This window comes from Anomaloglossus baeobatrachus, chromosome 2, assembly GCF_048569485.1.
Source record: "Anomaloglossus baeobatrachus isolate aAnoBae1 chromosome 2, aAnoBae1.hap1, whole genome shotgun sequence".
Classification (NCBI taxonomy): domain Eukaryota; kingdom Metazoa; phylum Chordata; class Amphibia; order Anura; family Aromobatidae; genus Anomaloglossus; species Anomaloglossus baeobatrachus.
In genome coordinates, this window is record NC_134354.1 from 236194484 (window position 1) to 236214120 (window position 19637).

Below are 19637 nucleotides of genomic sequence, written 5' to 3' on the forward strand. Positions count from 1 at the left end.
AAAAAATAAGAAAGTAAACAATGAAAACTAAAATGAAATAAACAGAACCTACAAATAAATAAGAAAATTGAAAAAAATAAAAATCAAAAAATAAAAAATTGTGAAAAAATAAATAAAAAAATGAAAAATAAAAAATAAGAAATTAAAATTAAAAAATAAAAAATAAAAAGTAAAAAATAAGTGAAAAATTTTTAAATAAAAGAAAAATAAATGAAAGAAAAAACCTGTAAATAATTAAGAATAAGGAATAAAAAATACTCAATAAATAGAAAATTAATAATAAAAGAGAAGAAAAAAGAAGAAGAAGACCAGAAAAATAATAATAATAGAAAAATAATAAAAATAAATAACAAATAAATATTGAGATTTAACAATTAAGATAATTAAAAATTAATAAGGAAAAAATTAATAAGGAAAAGATTAATTAATAGTGAGGGATATTAGGGAAAGGAGGGAAAGGGAAGAGGATATAAGGAATACCTATATGGTTCGACCATCTCTGGTGCTCGATCAATTTTTCTGCTAGAAGGAAAAAAGAGGATAAAAAACACTAATGAATAATAAGAATCAAAAATAGAAGCAATTCACATAAAGCTTGAAGTGTCGAAGTCTCGATTGAGACCCCTAGGCTCCAGAGTTTGAAGTAAGAAAATCCAATAGGCTTCTCTCTGCTTCAGGGTTTTGACCCTATCACCCCCCCTCCTATGTGGTAAAATCTGTTCTAAAATTTGAAAACGCAGTTGGCTGACTCTATGCCCTTGTTTGTGGAAATGAAACGGAAGAGGTAATGTCAATTTCTCACAACGGATGGTAGACTTATGTTGAGAAATGCGGTCTTTAACCTGCTGTGTTGTTTCTCCCACATATAAAAGCCCGCAAGGACATTTGATGACATAAAACTCATTGGACTCTCTCATGGAGTTTCATCAATACATTAATAGTATATGGTCCGAACTTCAATTTGTCATACAATATCATTCACAACAGATAAATTATCTAGACACAACTATTATTAAGGACAGCAGAGGTCATTTACAAACTGATCTATTTGTAAAGCCTACAGATAGGAATAATTTACTTCTATATGACAGCTGTCATCCGAAAGCGACAAGGAATTCTATTCCCAAGTCACAATTTTTAAGAGTACACAGGATTGTTAGCCAACCCGAGACTAAAAATAATAGATTGCAGGAAATGGAATCTAAGTTTTTAGCAAGAGGCTATCCTAAGGGGATTTTGAGCAGTGATGCTACTATTCCGGCATTAACATCTGAAAAAACTAAAAGAAATCGATTGGCATTTGTACATACATTTCATCCATTTTCTTACAAGATTCATAAATTCATTAGAAGCCACTGGAATATTTTACATAAAGGTTATCCAGAGGTAGAAGAATTTAAATCACCTTTTCTTCCATGCTTTAGGCGTCCCTCTAATTTAGGTAATAAGTTGGTTAGGGCTGACTTGGGTTCTAAGTCAACCGGCCCATTACAGACTCACTTACTCACTCCAAGACGAGGTACTTTTCCCTGTTTAAGTTGCCCACAATGCAGTAATGTACAAAAGGGAGATAAGGTCCTACATCCTTACACTGGTCGAGGTTATCCTATAAAAGGTTTTTTTACCTGTGAAACCTCATTTGCAGTTTATGTCATCAAATGTCCTTGCGGGCTTTTATATGTGGGAGAAACAACACAGCAGGTTAAAGACCGCATTTCTCAACATAAGTCTACCATCCGTTGTGAGAAATTGACATTACCTCTTCCGTTTCATTTCCACAAACAAGGGCATAGAGTCAGCCAACTGCGTTTTCAAATTTTAGAACAGATTTTACCACATAGGAGGGGGGGTGATAGGGTCAAAACCCTGAAGCAGAGAGAAGCCTATTGGATTTTCTTACTTCAAACTCTGGAGCCTAGGGGTCTCAATCGAGACTTCGACACTTCAAGCTTTATGTGAATTGCTTCTATTTTTGATTCTTATTATTCATTAGTGTTTTTTATCCTCTTTTTTCCTTCTAGCAGAAAAATTGATCGAGCACCAGAGATGGTCGAACCATATAGGTATTCCTTATATCCTCTTCCCTTTCCCTCCTTTCCCTAATATCCCTCACTATTAATTAATCTTTTCCTTATTAATTTTTTCCTTATTAATTTTTAATTATCTTAATTGTTAAATCTCAATATTTATTTGTTATTTATTTTTATTATTTTTCTATTATTATTATTTTTCTGGTCTTCTTCTTCTTTTTTCTTCTCTTTTATTATTAATTTTCTATTTATTGAGTATTTTTTATTCCTTATTCTTAATTATTTACAGGTTTTTTCTTTCATTTATTTTTCTTTTATTTAAAAATTTTTCACTTATTTTTTACTTTTTATTTTTTATTTTTTAATTTTAATTTCTTATTTTTTATTTTTCATTTTTTTATTTATTTTTTCACAATTTTTTATTTTTTGATTTTTATTTTTTTCAATTTTCTTATTTATTTGTAGGTTCTGTTTATTTCATTTTAGTTTTCATTGTTTACTTTCTTATTTTTTATTTCTGAGTTCATTTTTCTTTCTTTTTTTCTTTATTTTTCTTTATTTTTCTTTGTTTCTCCCCCTTTTTTCCCTTTTTTATCTTTTCCACTTTCCACTTTTTCTTTGTTTTCCTCTTTCCATATATAAAGTTTACTATTGATTATTATCATAATTTATAATGTGCACTAAAGAACACCTTTTCCCAATTCCCTTCCTCCCTATTCCCATCATCCCTTTCCTTTATCCTGTCCCTTTGCATAATGAATCCTTTAGTCTAAATGGGTCTTGTGCTGTACTTCTAATGGATCGCTATTTTGTATACATATACAAGCGATCCAAACCGAAATACATGCAGGAGTTTGCCAACCAAACTCTTTTACATATTGCCATCCACGGACGCCACTTCCGGTTTGTTTACCGGAAATGACGTTACGCTATCGTACACATAACATTATTCCATTTCCATCTGAGCGGACGCGGATTAGTTCTGCGCAGGCGCTGGCCTGCCAACCAAGTCTGTGGACGTAGTGCCATCCAGATTCGTCACTTCCTTTTCATTTTATCGGAAGTGACGTAACGCTACACCTTGATTATACGCCCATCGTCCTATTAAGCGGGTTATTTAAACCCAGACAGCAGACAGGCAGGTCACATGCACTACGGACCCGGAGAGGCAGCTTCTTAACTTCGTATTTACCACAATTTAATCATTCTATCTTACAAGCTTTGGTGAGTTTAATGGGTTATACTGCATTTCTAATCTAGGCGCTTTTTGAATGTATTTTGTTAGTTCCAGTCTTGATGTTATCTATCTGTTTATTTTTCATTTTATTATTGTTATTTTTATTGTTTCCTTTCTTTATAGGAAACAGATCTAATTGTTCTGTGAATATAGATTTATGCTTTATAGTCCAGGGACAAAGTAATTTCTCTGATATCCAGTGTTCCCTGTGGTTCCAGTTATACATGATGTATTTTTTGATTGGCAAAAGGATCCTTTTTGTATGAATTGAGGACACGCTTTTCAGTTTATGTACATTGCATGTTAATGTTATTTCATGCCATTTTGATTTGTTCATATGCTTATTTTGTATTTTATTTTTTATTTTTTTGTAGTGTTATTATACCTGATGAAGGTCGTGTGACCGATACGTTGATTTTTGATAACACAAATATTGCTTGAAAAACTTGGATATCTTGGAAAATAAAAAATTCAATTTATTTTCAACCTGAGTGCCGAATTTAATATATTATTTAGCCATAGCCATGTTGGTCACACTGGCATTGCTGTGATTGGTGGACCGCATTGTGTCATTGGGTCTGTATAAGTCCTGGTGACGCAATGTCCGGCGTACTGTATCAGGAAATATTGTAGGGATAGTTTCTGAAAGGAGGGGGAAGGTTTTTTCAAGCAGTTGCAAAACTAGAAAAATCCACTATCATCTTCTTCAAAATTATCCACTTTATTCAAGCATATTAAATATTATTAAAAATAGATCCATAAGTCTCTGACGCATTTCAGGCTATTGCAGCTCTTAATCGTAGTAACACCATATAGCTATCAATAATTCTAATATACACCCCATGTCCACCATGACTCCCCACAGAATTAAGCACGTCCCCCAAGCTAATGACCCTCTGCGTGGGTGTCAGATGAGGGTCATGTGACTGTGATGCGATCTTGCAATCGTATTACAGCTGCGGAGAAAAGTACATTGCGATGTTTCACACGCTCCCATAGACTTGTATGGGGGTGCGGGAGCTGAGACTCGCTGCCAAACGCAGCATACTGCGATTGCACCAAGAGCACGATTAGTGTTGAGAAATAAAAGGCAAAAGGATACTGCCTCATTAACACTAGTGCGAGTGTGATCCAATGTTTGATCAGATCGCACTCGCACATGAAAATCGCAAGTAGAAAATAACCCTTAAAAATCCACTGGGCCTCTCATGCTCATAGCAGAGAAATTCGATCCCCACCCACGTCTTTGTTTATTAACCACTTTAATCGTGGACACAATTTTGGTGTGGTGTGCTCTTTGTCACCTAAAAAAATATTTTCAGTAGTGCCTGTTGCCGCTTCACTGATGTAGTGCTGAGGGTGCTTACAGCTTGTGACTAGAGATGAGCCACCCCCCTGGAGTTCGAGTTCAGTTCAGTTTAGAGAGAGAGAGAGAAAGAAGAGAGAGAGGATAGAGAAAAGAGTGAGAGAAAAGAGACAGGGAAAAGAGAGAGAAAAGAGAGAGAAAAGAGAAGAGAGAGAGGGAGAGAGAGAGAAGAGAGAGAGAGAAAAGAGGAGAGAAGAGAGAGAGGAGAGAGAGGAGAGAGAAAATAGAGAGAGGAGAGAGAAGAGAGAGGAGAGAGAAAATAGAGAGAAGAGAAAGAAGAGAGAGAGAGGAGAGAAGAGAAAGAGAAGAGAAATGAGAGAAGAGAGAGAGAAGAGGAGAGAAGAGAGAGAAGAGAGAGAGAGAAGAGAGAGAAGAGAGAGAGGAGAGAGGAGAGAGAGGGAAAAAGAGAAAACGAGAGACTGAGAAAAAGAGAGAGAAAAAGAGAGGGAGAGAAAGAGAGAGAGAAAAAGAGAGAGAGAGAAAAAGAGAGAGAGGAAGAGAAAAAGAGAGAGGAGAGAGAGAGAAATAGAGGGACAGAGAGAGAAAGAGAGGGAGAGAGAGCGAGAGAGAAAAAAAGAGAGAGAGAGAGAGAAAGAGAGAGAGAGAGAGAAAAAGAGAGAGGGAGAGGGAGAGGGAGAGTGAGAGAGAAAGAGATAGAAGAAAGAGAAGAGAGAGAGGAGAGAGCAATGCAGCCTCATTCCGTGAACTGCTCCGATTTTAGAGGTGTGGCCCGCGGCTCACAGCTGATGTCCGGCTCCTCCCCTCAGTGCATAATTAAATTAAATTATAATTATAAATAAATAATAATTATAATTGAAAATAAATTAAATTCTTTCCCTGGATGGCCGGGACTTGAACTCGTGAACTAATAGCTTCTTAGGCGAGAGCTCTAACCATTGAGCCACTGGCTCTAATAAAAAACATAGGCAGATTTGGTAATCTTTAGCTCTATAATGCAGTAGAGAATCTAGAAGCAGATTGTTCACCTGCAAGGATGGATGGATGGATGGATGGGCGGATGGGCGGATGGATGGATGGGCAGATGGGCGGATGGATGGATGGGCGGATGGGCGGATGGATGGGCGGGCAAACACCAGCAGTACCGCACACACACAGGCACTAAACCACCACCTAATTACTAGCTGGCTTTTCGCTGTAAGGGCTGCTTCTCACTTGCAAGTTTCTCGCAGTAGAGCAATGCGAGAAAAACTCGCATTGGAATCGGACACATGTTAGTGAAAGATTCAGCTCGCATTTGCGATTTTTTTTCTCAGTACAAATCGGACTGAGAAAAAAATCGCAGCATGCTGCTTTTTTGTGAGTTTCTACTGCAAGTCTATGGGAGCATGTAAAAAATCGGATGTCACGGGATGGCACTCACACCATAGTGACATCCGATTTTCTAAATACATTTCTAGCATGTTTCCTAAAACACTGGAAACGAGTGATGTCTCACAATGTCTGTCAATCACTATTCTCTGTCAGTCGGTCTCTCCCTCTCGGTCTCTGTTCTCTCTCTGTCGGTCCGTCACTATCTCTGTCCCTCTCTCACAGTCTGTCGGTGATTTTCCCCTCCTCTCTCATGCTCACCGTTCCCCGATCCCCGGTGCGGCGCTGCACGGCATTCACACTGCTGCGGCGGCTTTTACTATTTTGAAAAAGCCGGCCGCTCATTAAACAATCTCGTATTCCCTGCTTTACCCGCCCACAGGCGCCTATGATTGGTTGCAGTGAGACACGCCCCCACACTGAGTGACAGGTGTCTCACTGCACCCAATCACAGCAGCCGGTGGGCGGGTCTATACTGTGCAGTGAAATAAATAATTAAATAATTTAAAAAAACGGCATGCGGTCCCCCCCAATTTTAATACCAGCCAGATAAAGCCATACGGCTGAAGGCTGGTATTCTCAGGATGGGGAGCTCCACGTTATGGGGAGCCCCCCAGCCTAACAATATCAGTCAGCAGCCGCCCAGAATTGCCGCATACATTAGATGCGACAGTTCTGGGACTGTACACGGCTCTTCCCGATTTGCCCTGGTGCATTGGCAAATCGGGGTAATAAGGAGTTATTGGCAGCCCATAGCTGAGGAAACTTAGTGGCATCCTAAAAGTGGCTGTTGGACTTCATTAGTGTCCCACTGGTGCCAAGCTATTTCCAGCACCTCTGCATTGCACCCTCAAACTCATTTTTACTAAGCCATTATAATAGCAAACACTGAGGAAACTTAGTGACATCCTAAAAGTGGCTGTTGGACTTCATTAGTGTCCCACTGGTGCCAAGCTATTTCCAGCACCTCTACATTGCACCCTCAAACTCATTGTAACTAAGCCATTATAATAGGAAACACTGAGGAAACTTAGTGGCATCCAAAAAGTGGCTGTTGGACTTCATTAGTGTCCCACTGGTGCCAAGCTATTTCCAGCACCTCTGCATTGCACCCTCAAACTCATTTTTACTAAGCCATTATAATAGCAAACACTGAGGAAACTTAGTGGCATCCAAAAAAAGGCTGTTGGACTTCATTAGTGTCCCACTGGTGCCAAGCTATTTCCAGAACCTCTGCATTGCACACTCAAACTCATTTTTACTAAGCCATTATAATAGGAAACACTGAGGAAACTTAGTGGCATCCTAAAAGTGGCTGTTGGACTTCATTAGTGTCCCACTGGTGCCAAGCTATTTCCAGCACCTCTGCATTGCACCCTCAAACTCATTTTTACTAAGCCATTATAATAGCAAACACTGAGGAAACTTAGTGGCATCCAAAAAGTGGCTGTTGGACTTCATTAGTGTCCCACTAATGCCAAGCTAATTCCAACACCTCTGCATTGCACTGTCAAACTCATTTTTACTAAGCCATTATAATAGCAAACACTAAGGAAACTTAGTGGCATCCTAAAAGTGGCTGTTGGACTTCATTAGTGTCCCACCGGTGCCAAGCTATATCCAGCACCTCTGCATTGCACCCTGAAACTCATTTTTACTAAGCCATTAAGTAAGCCACTAAGCCATTTTTACTAAGCCATTTACTAAGCCAAACACTGAGGAAACTTAGTGGCATCCACAAAGTGGCTGTTGGACTTAATTAGTGTCCCACGGGTGCCAAGCTATTTCCAGCACCTCTGCATTGCACCGTCAAACTCATTTTTACTAAGCCATTATAATAGCAAATACTGAGGAAACTTAGTGGCATCCAAAAAGTGGCTGTTGGACTTCATTAGTGTCCCACTGGTGCCAAGCTATTTCCAGCACCTCTGCATTGCACCATCAAACTCATTTTTACTAAGCCATTATAATAGCAAACACTGAGGAAACTTAGTGGCATACAAAAAGTGGCTGTTGGATTTCATTAGTGTCCCACAGATGCCAAGCTATTTCCAGCACCTCTGCATTGCACCGTCAAACTCATTTTTACTAAGCTGTTATAATAGGAAACACTGAGGAACTTAGTGGCATCCAAGAAGTGGCTGTTGGACTTCATTAGTGTCCTACTGGTGCCAAGCTATTTCCAGCACCTCTGCAATGCACCATCAAACTCATTTTTAATAAGCCATTATAATAGCAAACACTGAGAAAACTTAGTGGCATCCAAAAAGTGGCTGTTGGACTTCATTAGTGTCCCACTGGTGCCAAGCTATTTCCAGCACCTCTGCATTGCACCCTCAAACTCATTTATACTAAGCCATTATAATAGCAAACACTGAGGAAACATAGTGGCATTTAAAAAGTGGCTGTTCGACTTCATTAGTGTCCAACTGGTACCACGCTATTTCCAACACCTCTACATTGTACCCTCAAACTCATTTTTACTAAGCCATTATAATAGCAAAAACTGAGGAAACTTAGTGGCATCCTAAAAGTGGCTGTTGGACTTCATTAGTGTACCACTGGTGCCAAGCTATTTCCAGCACCTCTGCATTGCACCATCAAACTCATTTTTACTAAGCCATTATAATAGCAAACACTGAGGAAACTTAGTGGCATCCTAAAAGTGGCTGTTGGACTTCATTAGTGTCCCACTGGTGCCAAGCTATTTCCAGCACCTCTGCATTGCACCCTCAAACTCATTTTTACTAAGCCAATATAATAGGAAACACTAAGGAAACTTAGTGGCATCCAAAAAGTGGCTGTTGGACTTCATTAGTGTCCCACTGGTGCCAAGCTATTTCCAGCACCTCTGCATTGCACCCTCAAACTCATTTTTACTAAGCCATTATAATAGCAAACACTGAGGAAACTTAGTGGCATCCAAAAAAAGGCTGTTGGACTTCATTAGTGTCCCACTGGTGCCAAGCTATTTCCAGCAGCTCTGCATTGCACCCTCAAACTCATTCTTACTAAGCTATTATAATAGCAAACACTGAGGAAACTTAGTGGCATCCAAAAGTGGCTGTTGGACTTCATTAGTGTCCCACTGGTGCCAAGCTTTTTCCAGAACCTCTGCATTGTACCCTCAAACTCATTTTTACTAAGCCATTATAAAAGTAAACACTGAGGAAACCTAGTGGCATCCTAAAAGTGGCTGTTGGACTTCATTAGTGTCCCACTGGTGCCAAGCTATTTCCAGGACCTCTGCATTGCACCCTCAAACTCATTTTTACTAAGCCATTATAAAAGCAAACACTGAGGAAACTTAGTGGCATCCAAAAGTGGCTGTTGGACTTCATTAGTGTCCCACTGGTGCCAAGCTATTTCCAGAACCTCTGCATTGTACCCTCAAACTCATTTTTACTAAGCCATTATAAAAGGAAACACTGAAGAAACTTAGTGGCATCCTAAAAGTGGCTGTTGGACTTCATTAGTGTCCCACTGGTGCCAAGCTATTTCCAGGACCTCTGCATTGCACCCTCAAACTCATTTTTACTAAGCCATTATAATAGGAAACACTGAGGAAACTTAGTGGCATCCAAAATGTGGCTGTTGGACTTCATTAGTATCCCACTGGTGCCGAGCTATTTCCAGCACCTCTGCATTGCAACCTCAAACTCATTTTTACTAAGCCATTATAATAGCAAACACTGAGGAAACTTAGTGGCATCCAAAAAGTGGCTGCTGGACTTCATTAGTGTCCTACTGGTGCCAAGCTATTTCCAGCACCTCTGCATTGCACCATCAAACTCATTTTTACTAAGCCATTATAATAGCAAACACTGAGGAAACTTAGTGGCATCCTAAAAGTGGCTGTTGGACTTCATTAGTGTCCCACTGGTGCCAAGCTATTTCCAGCACCTCTGCATTGCACCCTCAAACTCATTTTTACTAAGCCATTATAATAGGAAACACTGAGGAAACTTAGTGGCATCCAAAAAGTGGCTGTTGGACTTCATTAGCGTCCCACTGGTGCCAAGCTATTTCCAGCACCTCTGCATTGCACCCTCAAACTCATTTTTACTAAGCCATTATAAAAGGAAACACTAAGGAAACTTAGTGGCATCCAAAAAAAGGCTGTTGGACTTCATTAGTGTCCCACTGGTGCCAAGCTATTTCCAGCACCTCTGCATTGCACCCTCAAACTCATTTTTACTAAGCCATTATAATAGCAAACACTGAGGAAACTTAGTGGCATCCAAAAGTGGCTGTTGGACTTCATTAGTGTCCCACTGGTGCCAAGCTATTTCCAGAACCTCTGCATTGTACCCTCAAACTCATTTTTACTAAGCCATTATAAAAGGAAACACTGAGGAAACTTAGTGGCATCCTAAAAGTGGCTGTTGGACTTCATTAGTGTCCCACTGGTGCCAAGCTATTTCCAGGACCTCTGCATTGCACCCTCAAACTCATTTTTACTAAGCCATTATAATAGCAAACACTGAGGAAACTTAGTGGCATCCAAAATGTGGCTGTTGGACTTCATTAGTGTCCCACTGGTGCCAAGCTATTTCCAGCACCTCTGCATTGCACCCTCAAACTCATTTTTACTAAGCCATTATAATAGCAAACACTGAGGAAACTTAGTGGCATCCTAAAAGTGGCTGTTGGACTTCATTAGTGTCCCACAGATGCCAAGCTATTTACAGCACCTCGGCATTGCACCGTCAAACTCATTTTTACTAAGCCATTATAATAGGAATCACTGAGGAAACTTAGTGGCATCCAAAAAAAGGCTGTTGGACTTCATTAGTGTCCTACTGGTGCCAAGCTACTTCCAGCCCCTCTGCATTGCACCATCAAACTCATTTTTAATAAGCCATTATAATAGCAAACACTGAGGAAACTTAGTGGCATCCAAAAAGTGGCTGTTGGACTTCATTAGTGTCCCACTGGTGCCAAGCTATTTCCAGCACCTCTGCATTGCACCCTCAAACTCATTTTTACTAAGCCATTATAATAGCAAACACTGAGGAAACTTAGTGGTATCCAAAAAAAGGCTGTTGGACTTCATTAGTGTCCCACTGGTGCCAAGCTATTTCCAGCAGCTCTGCATTGCACCCTCAAACTCATTCTTACTAAGCTATTATAATAGCAAATACTGAGGAAACTTAGTTGCATCCAAAAAGTGGCTGTTGGACTTCATTAGTGTCCCACTGGTGCCAAGCTATTTCCAGCACCTCTGCATTGCACCCTCAAACTCATTTTTACTAAGCCATTATAATAGGAAACACTGAGGAAACTTAGTGGCATCCAAAAAGGGGCTGTTGGACTTCATTAGTGTCCCACTGGTGCCAAGCTATTTCCAGCACCTCTGCATTGCACCTTCAAACTCATTTTTACTAAGCCATTATAATAGCAAACACTGAGGAAACTTAGTGGCATCCAAAAAAAGGCTGTTGGACTTCATTAGTGTCCCACTGGTGCCAAGCTATTTCCAGCACCTCTGCATTGTACCGTCAAACTTATTTTTACTAAGCCATTATAATAGGAAACACTGAGGAAACTTAGTGGCATCCAAAAAGTGGCTGTTGGACTTCATTAGTGTCCCACTGGTGCCAAGCTATTTCCAGCACCTCTGCATTGCACCCTCAAACTCATTTTTACTAAGCCATTATAATAGGAAACACTGAGGAAACTTAGTGGCATCCAAAAAGTGGCTGTTGGACTTCATTAGTGTCCCACTTTTGCCAAGCTATTTCCAGCACCTCTGCATTGCACCCTCAAACTCATTTTTACTAAGCCATTATAATAGCAAACACTGAGGAAACTTAGTGGCATCCAAAAAAAGGCTGTTGGACTTCATTAGTGTCCCACTGGTGCCAAGCTATTTCCAGCACCTCTGCATTGCACACTCAAACTCATTTTTACTAAGCCATTATAATAGCAAACACTGAGGAAACTTAGTGGCATCCAAAAAGTGGCTGTTGGACTTCATTAGTGTCCCACTGGTGCCAAGCTATTTCCAGCACCTCTGCATTGCACACTCAAACTCATTTTTACTAAGCCATTATAATAGCAAACACTGAGGAAACTTAGTGGCATCCAAAAGTGGCTGTTGGACTTCATTAGTGTCCCACTGGTGCCAAGCTATTTCCAGAACCTCTGCATTGTACCCTCAAACTCATTTTTACTAAGCCATTATAAAAGGAAACACTGAGGAAACTTAGTGGCATCCTAAAAGTGGCTGTTGGACTTCATTAGTGTCCCACTGGTGCCAAGCTATTTCCAGGACCTCTGCATTGCACCCTCAAACTCATTTTTACTAAGCCATTATAATAGCAAACACTGAGGAAACTTAGTGGCATCCAAAATGTGGCTGTTGGACTTCATTAGTGTCCCACTGGTGCCAAGCTATTTCCAGCACCTCTGCATTGCACCCTCAAACTCATTTTTACTAAGCCATTATAATAGCAAACACTGAGGAAACTTAGTGGCATCCTAAAAGTGGCTGTTGGACTTCATTAGTGTCCCACAGATGCCAAGCTATTTACAGCACCTCGGCATTGCACCGTCAAACTCATTTTTACTAAGCCATTATAATAGGAATCACTGAGGAAACTTAGTGGCATCCAAAAAGTGGCTGTTGGACTTCATTAGTGTCCTACTGGTGCCAAGCTACTTCCAGCCCCTCTTCATTGCACCATCAAACTCATTTTTAATAAGCCATTATAATAGCAAACACTGAGGAAACTTAGTGGCATCCAAAAAGTGGCTGTTGGACTTCATTAGTGTCCCACTGGTACCACGCTATTTCCAGCACCTCTGCATTGCACCCTCAAACTCATTTTTACTAAGCCATTATAATAGCAAACACTGAGGAAACTTAGTGGTATCCAAAAAAAGGCTGTTGGACTTCATTAGTGTCCCACTGGTGCCAAGCTATTTCCAGCAGCTCTGCATTGCACCCTCAAACTCATTCTTACTAAGCTATTATAATAGCAAACACTGAGGAAACTTAGTTGCATCCAAAAAGTGGCTGTTGGACTTCATTAGTGTCCCACTGGTGCCAAGCTATTTCCAGCACCTCTGCATTGCACCCTCAAACTCATTTTTACTAAGCCATTATAATAGGAAACACTGAGGAAACTTAGTGGCATCCAAAAAGTGGCTGTTGGACTTCATTAGTGTCCCACTGGTGCCAAGCTATTTCCAGCACCTCTGCATTGCACCTTTAAACTCATTTTTACTAAGCCATTATAATAGCAAACACTGAGGAAACTTAGTGGCATCCAAAAAAAGGCTGTTGGACTTCATTAGTGTCCCACTGGTGCCAAGCTATTTCCAGCACCTCTGCATTGCACCCTCAAACTCATTTTTACTAAGCCATTATAATAGCAAACACTGAGTAAACTTAGTGGCATCCAAAAAAAGGCTGTTGGACTTCATTAGTGTCCCACAGATGCCAAGCTATTTCCAGCACCTCTGCATTGCACCGTCAAACTCATTTTTACTAAGCCATTATAATAGCAAACACTGAGGAAACTTAGTGGCATCCAAAAAAAGGCTGTTGGACTTCATTAGTGTCCCACTGGTGCCAAGCTATTTCCAGCAGCTCTGCATTGCACCCTCAAACTCATTCTTACCAAGATATTATAATAGGAAACACTGAGGAAACTTAGTGGCATCCAAAAAGTGGCTGTTGGACTTCATTAGTGTCCCACTGGTGCCAAGCTATTTCCAGCACCTCTGCATTGCACCCTCAAACTCATTTTTACTAAGCCATTATAATAGCAAACACTGAGGAAGCTTAGTGGCATCCAAAAAAAGGCTGTTGGACTTCATTAGTGTCCCACTGGTGCCAAGCTATTTCCAGCACCTCTGCATTGCACACTCAAACTCATTTTTACTAAGCCATTATAATAGCAAACACTGAGGAAACTTAGTGGCATCCAAAAGTGGCTGTTGGACTTCATTAGTGTCCCACTGGTGCCAAGCTATTTCCAGAACCTCTGCATTGTACCCTCAAACTCATTTTTACTAAGCCATTATAAAAGGAAACACTGAGGAAACTTAGTGGCATCCTAAAAGTGGCTGTTGGACTTCATTAGTGTCCCACTGGTGAAAAGCTATTTCCAGGACCTCTGCATTGCACCCTCAAACTCATTTTTACTAAGCCATTATAATAGCAAACACTGAGGAAACTTAGTGGCATCCAAAATGTGGCTGTTGGACTTCATTAGTGTCCCACTGGTGCCAAGCTATTTCCAGCACCTCTGCATTGCACCCTCAAACTCATTTTTACTAAGCCATTATAATAGCAAACACTGAGGAAACTTAGTGGCATACAAAAAGTGGCTGTTGGACTTCATTAGTGTCCCACAGATGCCAAGCTATTTCCAGCACCTCTGCATTGCACCGTCAAACTCATTTTTACTAAGCCATTATAATAGCAAACACTGAGGAAACTTAGTGGCATCCTAAAAGTGGCTGTTGGACTTCATTAGTGTCCCACTGGTGCCAAGCTATTTCCAGCACCTCTGCATTGCACCGTCAAACTCATTTTTACTAAGCCATTATAATAGCAAACACTGAGGAAACTTAGTGGCATCCAAAAAGTGGCTGTTGGACTTCATTAGTGTCCCACTGGTGCCAAGCTCTTTCCAGCACCTCTGCATTGCACCCTCAAACTCATTTTTACTAAGCCATTATAATAGCAAACACTGAGTAAACTTAGTGGCATCCTAAAAGTGGCTGTTGGACTTCATTAGTGTCTCACTGGTGCCAAGCTATTTCCAGCACCTCTGCATTGCACCATCAAACTCATTTTTACTAAGCCATTATAATAGCAAACACTGAGTAAACTTAGTGGCATCCTAAAAGTGGCTGTTGGACTTCATTAGTGTCCCACTGGTGCCAAGCTATTTCCAGCACCTCTGCATTGCACCATCAAACTCGTTTTTACTAAGCCATTATAATAGCAAACACTGAGGAAACTTAGTGGCATCCAAAAAGTGGCTGTTGGACTTCATTAGTGTCCCACTGGTACCAATCTATTTCCAGCACCTCTGCGTTGCACCCTCAAACTCATTTTTACTATGCTATTAGAATAGCAAACTGTGCTGCCAGTTTAAGGGCCATAGTTGCATTGTCCGGGCTTAGTTATTGTTGTTTATTCTGCTGTTAATAAAGCTAGACCACCGCTGCAATCTACATAACCTCTCAATTTTTACTACCACATTTTATATTTTATATATATATATATACATATATATATATATATATATATATTATTTTGTCGCAATCAAAATGAGTGCCAAAATGACAGATGCTGGTGGAAAGGGGAACAGGCGTGTTGGAAAAGTAAAAAAAGTTTGTGTCTTTGGTGAAGGTGGCAAAGCTCCATTAACATCTGCTGAAGATAGGCCATCTACCAGCAAAAGTAAGATGTCTACTACTTTCCGTGGACAATCCGATGTGCTCCCTTTTTTACGGAAACAAACAACTGGAACAAAGGTAGATGATGCCCAAAAAAAGAAAATGCTTGAATGGATCTCAAGTGGTCCAACAAGTGCCCTCTCCTCCACCTCAACTACTGCATCCAAAAAACACCAGTCCTCCGAGTTGTCATCCCAATCACACTTGCTTTCTCCCAGTTCTCAAGTCTCCATCCGCCCTGCACAGTATGGTGGAACAGAGATGGCTGAGTCTGCAGAGCTGTTCAGTCACACTATAGCCTGGGAATCAGAGGTCTGCTCCCAAGCTACAGTGAGTACAGACCAGGAAATGGTCTGCAGTGATGCCCAGAACCTTTGTGTCTCAGATTTAGGCCATGAGGAACAACTTTCTGAGCATAATGTTAACCCTTATTCACAAACTGTAACACCTGTTGTTATAGACAATGAGGAACATACTGATGATGATGAGACGCAGATACCAGATTGGGATGACAACTTAAATATTCGGTAAGGGCAGGAAGAGGCTCGATCTGATGGTGAGGGGAGTGCAAACACAACAATTGATGAGGAAGTTCTAGATCCCACCTACTGTCAACCCAGAGTCAGGCCCTCGAGGAGGTCAACAGAGGCGGTGGAGGAGGATGCAACTGACGACGAAGTTACCTTGCGCCTTCTTGGACAGAGGAGGAGTACTGGTAGCACATCTACAACTGCATCCTCAGCCACCACTGTGCCTCTGAGCACAAGTCGGGGTGGCTCAGCAGGTCACATGCCCTCCAAGCCTTGCCTAGCCTGGTCCTTTTTTGACCTTGCAAATGATCTCCCAAATTATGTCATTTGTAAAATTTGTCGTGATTCTGTTAGTAGAGGGCAAAACCTCAGCAGTTTGACAACTTCTTCATGAGGGAGACCTTGGTCAAATTTCAGTTGAAAGAGGTTGGGGGAGATGTCAGAGAAAGAAAGAACGGTTAGCACCTCTATGCCACAAACACAGCGTGGACTTGGTCCGCATGGCTGCACCAGACACATGAGTGCCTTCTTGCTGCACTACCTCCAACATGACCCTCGTATTGTCAAAATTAGAAGTGATGATGAGTACTGGCTTGCCACACTATTAGATCCCCGGTACAAGTCCAAATTTTGTGACATAATTCCAGCCATAGAAAGGGACGCACGTATGCAGGAGTATCAGCAAAAGCTGTTACTCGATCTTAACTCGGCTTTTCCCACCAAACACCCGTGGTGCAGGGAGTGAATCTCCCAGTTTTAACTCGACAAACATGGGACGATCTCGTCATCTTCAACAGTCTACCCTTACCAGCAGCACCGTATCTGGTGCTGGTAACAGCAATTTTATTGAATCTTTTCATAATTTTTTTAGACCATCCTTTGCAAGGCCACCAGAGACAACAAGTCTGACACATAGTCAACGGCTGGAGAGGATGATACAGGAGTATCTCCAAATGAACATCGATGCCATGACTTTGCAAATGGAGCCTTGCTCCATTTGAAAAATGGCCAGAGCTCTCCACTTACGCCTCGAAAGATCTTGTCGTGTCCAGCTGCCAGCGTTGTCTCTGAACGTGTCTTCAGTGCTGCTGGGTGTGTGCTGACAGATAAGCGCACGAGTCTGTCCAGTGACAATGTGGACAGACTAACGTTCATCAAAATGAACAAGTCATGGATCCACAAGGAATTTACTACCCCTGTGTCATCCTGGGGAGAGTAAATGCTTGTGTATTTTGAATGTGCTTGATGCAAATCTACCTGTGAAGTGTACAACTGGGGCACAAGTGCTGCCACTGAAGGGGTGGGTGTCTGTGTGGCCCAATTTTTGGAAAAAAAGGGAGACTCCGCTTTCAGTCACCTTGCGGTGTTTTACATCATTTTAGAAGGGCATACCATGCCTATATCTGTGTCACCGCCTCTTTTTCCTTGTCCAGCTCTTCTGTTTTCGCATGAGTATTTGTCCTTGTAACTTTCCCATGTGTTTGTGTTGTGTTGTGAGTTGTTTGTCACCTTTTGGACACCTTTGAGGGTGTCTTCTAGGTGTTTTTATGTGTTTGTGATTGCCTCCCATTGTTTTCTATGGGTTCGAGTGGTTCGCCGAACTGGTTCGCCGAACCGAACTCGAACTCGATATCCGTTCGATGAACCAAACTCGAGCCGAACTGCGACCAGTTAGCTCATCTCTAGTTAAAACCTCCATGTCTGGGCAACTAGATTCCAGCTGTAAAGGGGAGTGTACACAGCCTAGTCATAGGGTGGAGCACTCAATCAGAAAGAGATGCACTGTAAATATACAAAAAGACTTCTCTGTATGCCACCTTGCCGGTTGCATTAGTGGATTCATCATCCACCACCTTGTCTTCTGTTTCCCCACTCTGGTCCTCCTACTGACTTGTTGACTTAACATGACCTGAAGGCAACTGTGTCTCAACATCATCCACCTCTTGAATCAGTAATTGATCTTACCATCCGTAGGCTTCTACTGACCATGACTGCTCAAATATTTGGACAGTGAGAGGCCAGAAAAAGCCATAAATGGAAAGATAAAGAGCTCCTTGGAGTGTCCTAGTTTGGGATCACTTTTCTTCTGGGACTCGCCATAGTAGGAAGTAGGAGGAATCATGGCGAGGATTATGTGATTCAAACCCTTGCCTTGTGAAACTGCACTGTCTGGAAGACAGGGTGGTGCTAGGTAGAGATCAGTGAACCTGTTCAATAAAGGTTCGCAAGTATCAAATTCAGTACGAGCCTTAGCTTGTATACCTCGGGCTCATTATCACAAGCACTTTCCTCAAAAGTCGACAATGTAAGTTTTTTTTCTATAACTGATTGTGTTTTACAAAAAATGCTTTTCTAATAACATGTTATGCATTTGGATAGGATTGTGGTGCTGTATAATGAACGGATGGATGTGTTTAATGAGTGAACGGACTATGGATGTTTATTTGTGGGTGTTCCTGCAGCCAATCACAGCACAGCAAACAACCACAAGATTTTGACACAAGGGTTTGTGTCATTAGAATGAGGACATGTGGTGTTGGCGCCAATTTGTGAGTGTTAAACATTAGGGAAGGTGGTTCCACTGCTGCTGCCGCTAGACAGCTCAAATAAGGGTTTAATGATAAGTAGTTGAGATATATAGGAGAGCAATAGTGTAGAATAGGGACCTGCAGTGTAGGTAAAGGTATGTGCCACAAATAGCTATTTCATGATATTAGTAGGGATTGCTATTTGTGAGTGGCAAAGGGTGAATAGAAAAAAGTGGGCTCAGCACCGATATAAAGATATGTAAAAAAACTTTTTATTGGAATCCAATTAAAATTTAAAACCAAAAGGTGTCCTTAGTCATAAGCTTATGACTAAGGACACCTTTTGGTTTTAAATTATTAACCTGTCCGAAACGCGTAAAGTTTTTCCTGCTCTTTATTGTGTACAACGTGTTCCCAGACTATGTTTTAATCGGATTCCAATAAAAAGTTTGTTTACATATTTTTATATCGGTGCTGAGCCCACTTTTTTCTATTCACCCTTTGCCACATATACCGGTATGGACTGACCGGCAGGACTCGTGCACCCTGGAGGAAAGCATGGACTTTGATGGCAGGTGAGCTGGATTTTCTCCTCTTTGCTGTATTGCTATTTGTGAGTGCCTGCCAAAGAATTACCAGTGAACGATCTAAATAGGTATTGCTACTTACTACTGACTGCTCCAATTTACCCAGTGAACCACATTGCTAGGTATTGCTACTTAACAATGTCTGCTCTAAATTTGCTAGTGAACTAGCTAAATAAGTCTTGGTACTTTTCAGTGCCTGCTCCAAATTACGCAGTGAATCACATTTCTAGTTGTACTTTTTAGTGCCTTCACAACATTGCAATCTCAGGCAAGTAATAAAGAATATATGTTTTTGTATTTTTGTGTCATGTGTGTGACAGGTGTGGGTATAGGGTTCTGAAACATCTGTTTGAAAGGGGAAGTGTACATCAACATTGATTGGTAATCATGACGAGGTTTTGTTGGATTATTTAGGGTGATCGAAGTGTACATGTGGGACATTCTAATGTTAGTCAAAGTTCTACTGAGCAAACACTGGCTCATCCTATCCAAGAGAAATCAGAACTTCCATTACTGGACAGCTTACTCCATTAGATTTCTTTGGCAGACACACATCGCTTCAACTTTGAAAGGAGGGTGAAAAACAGCATGTGATAGAGTGGATGGCAAG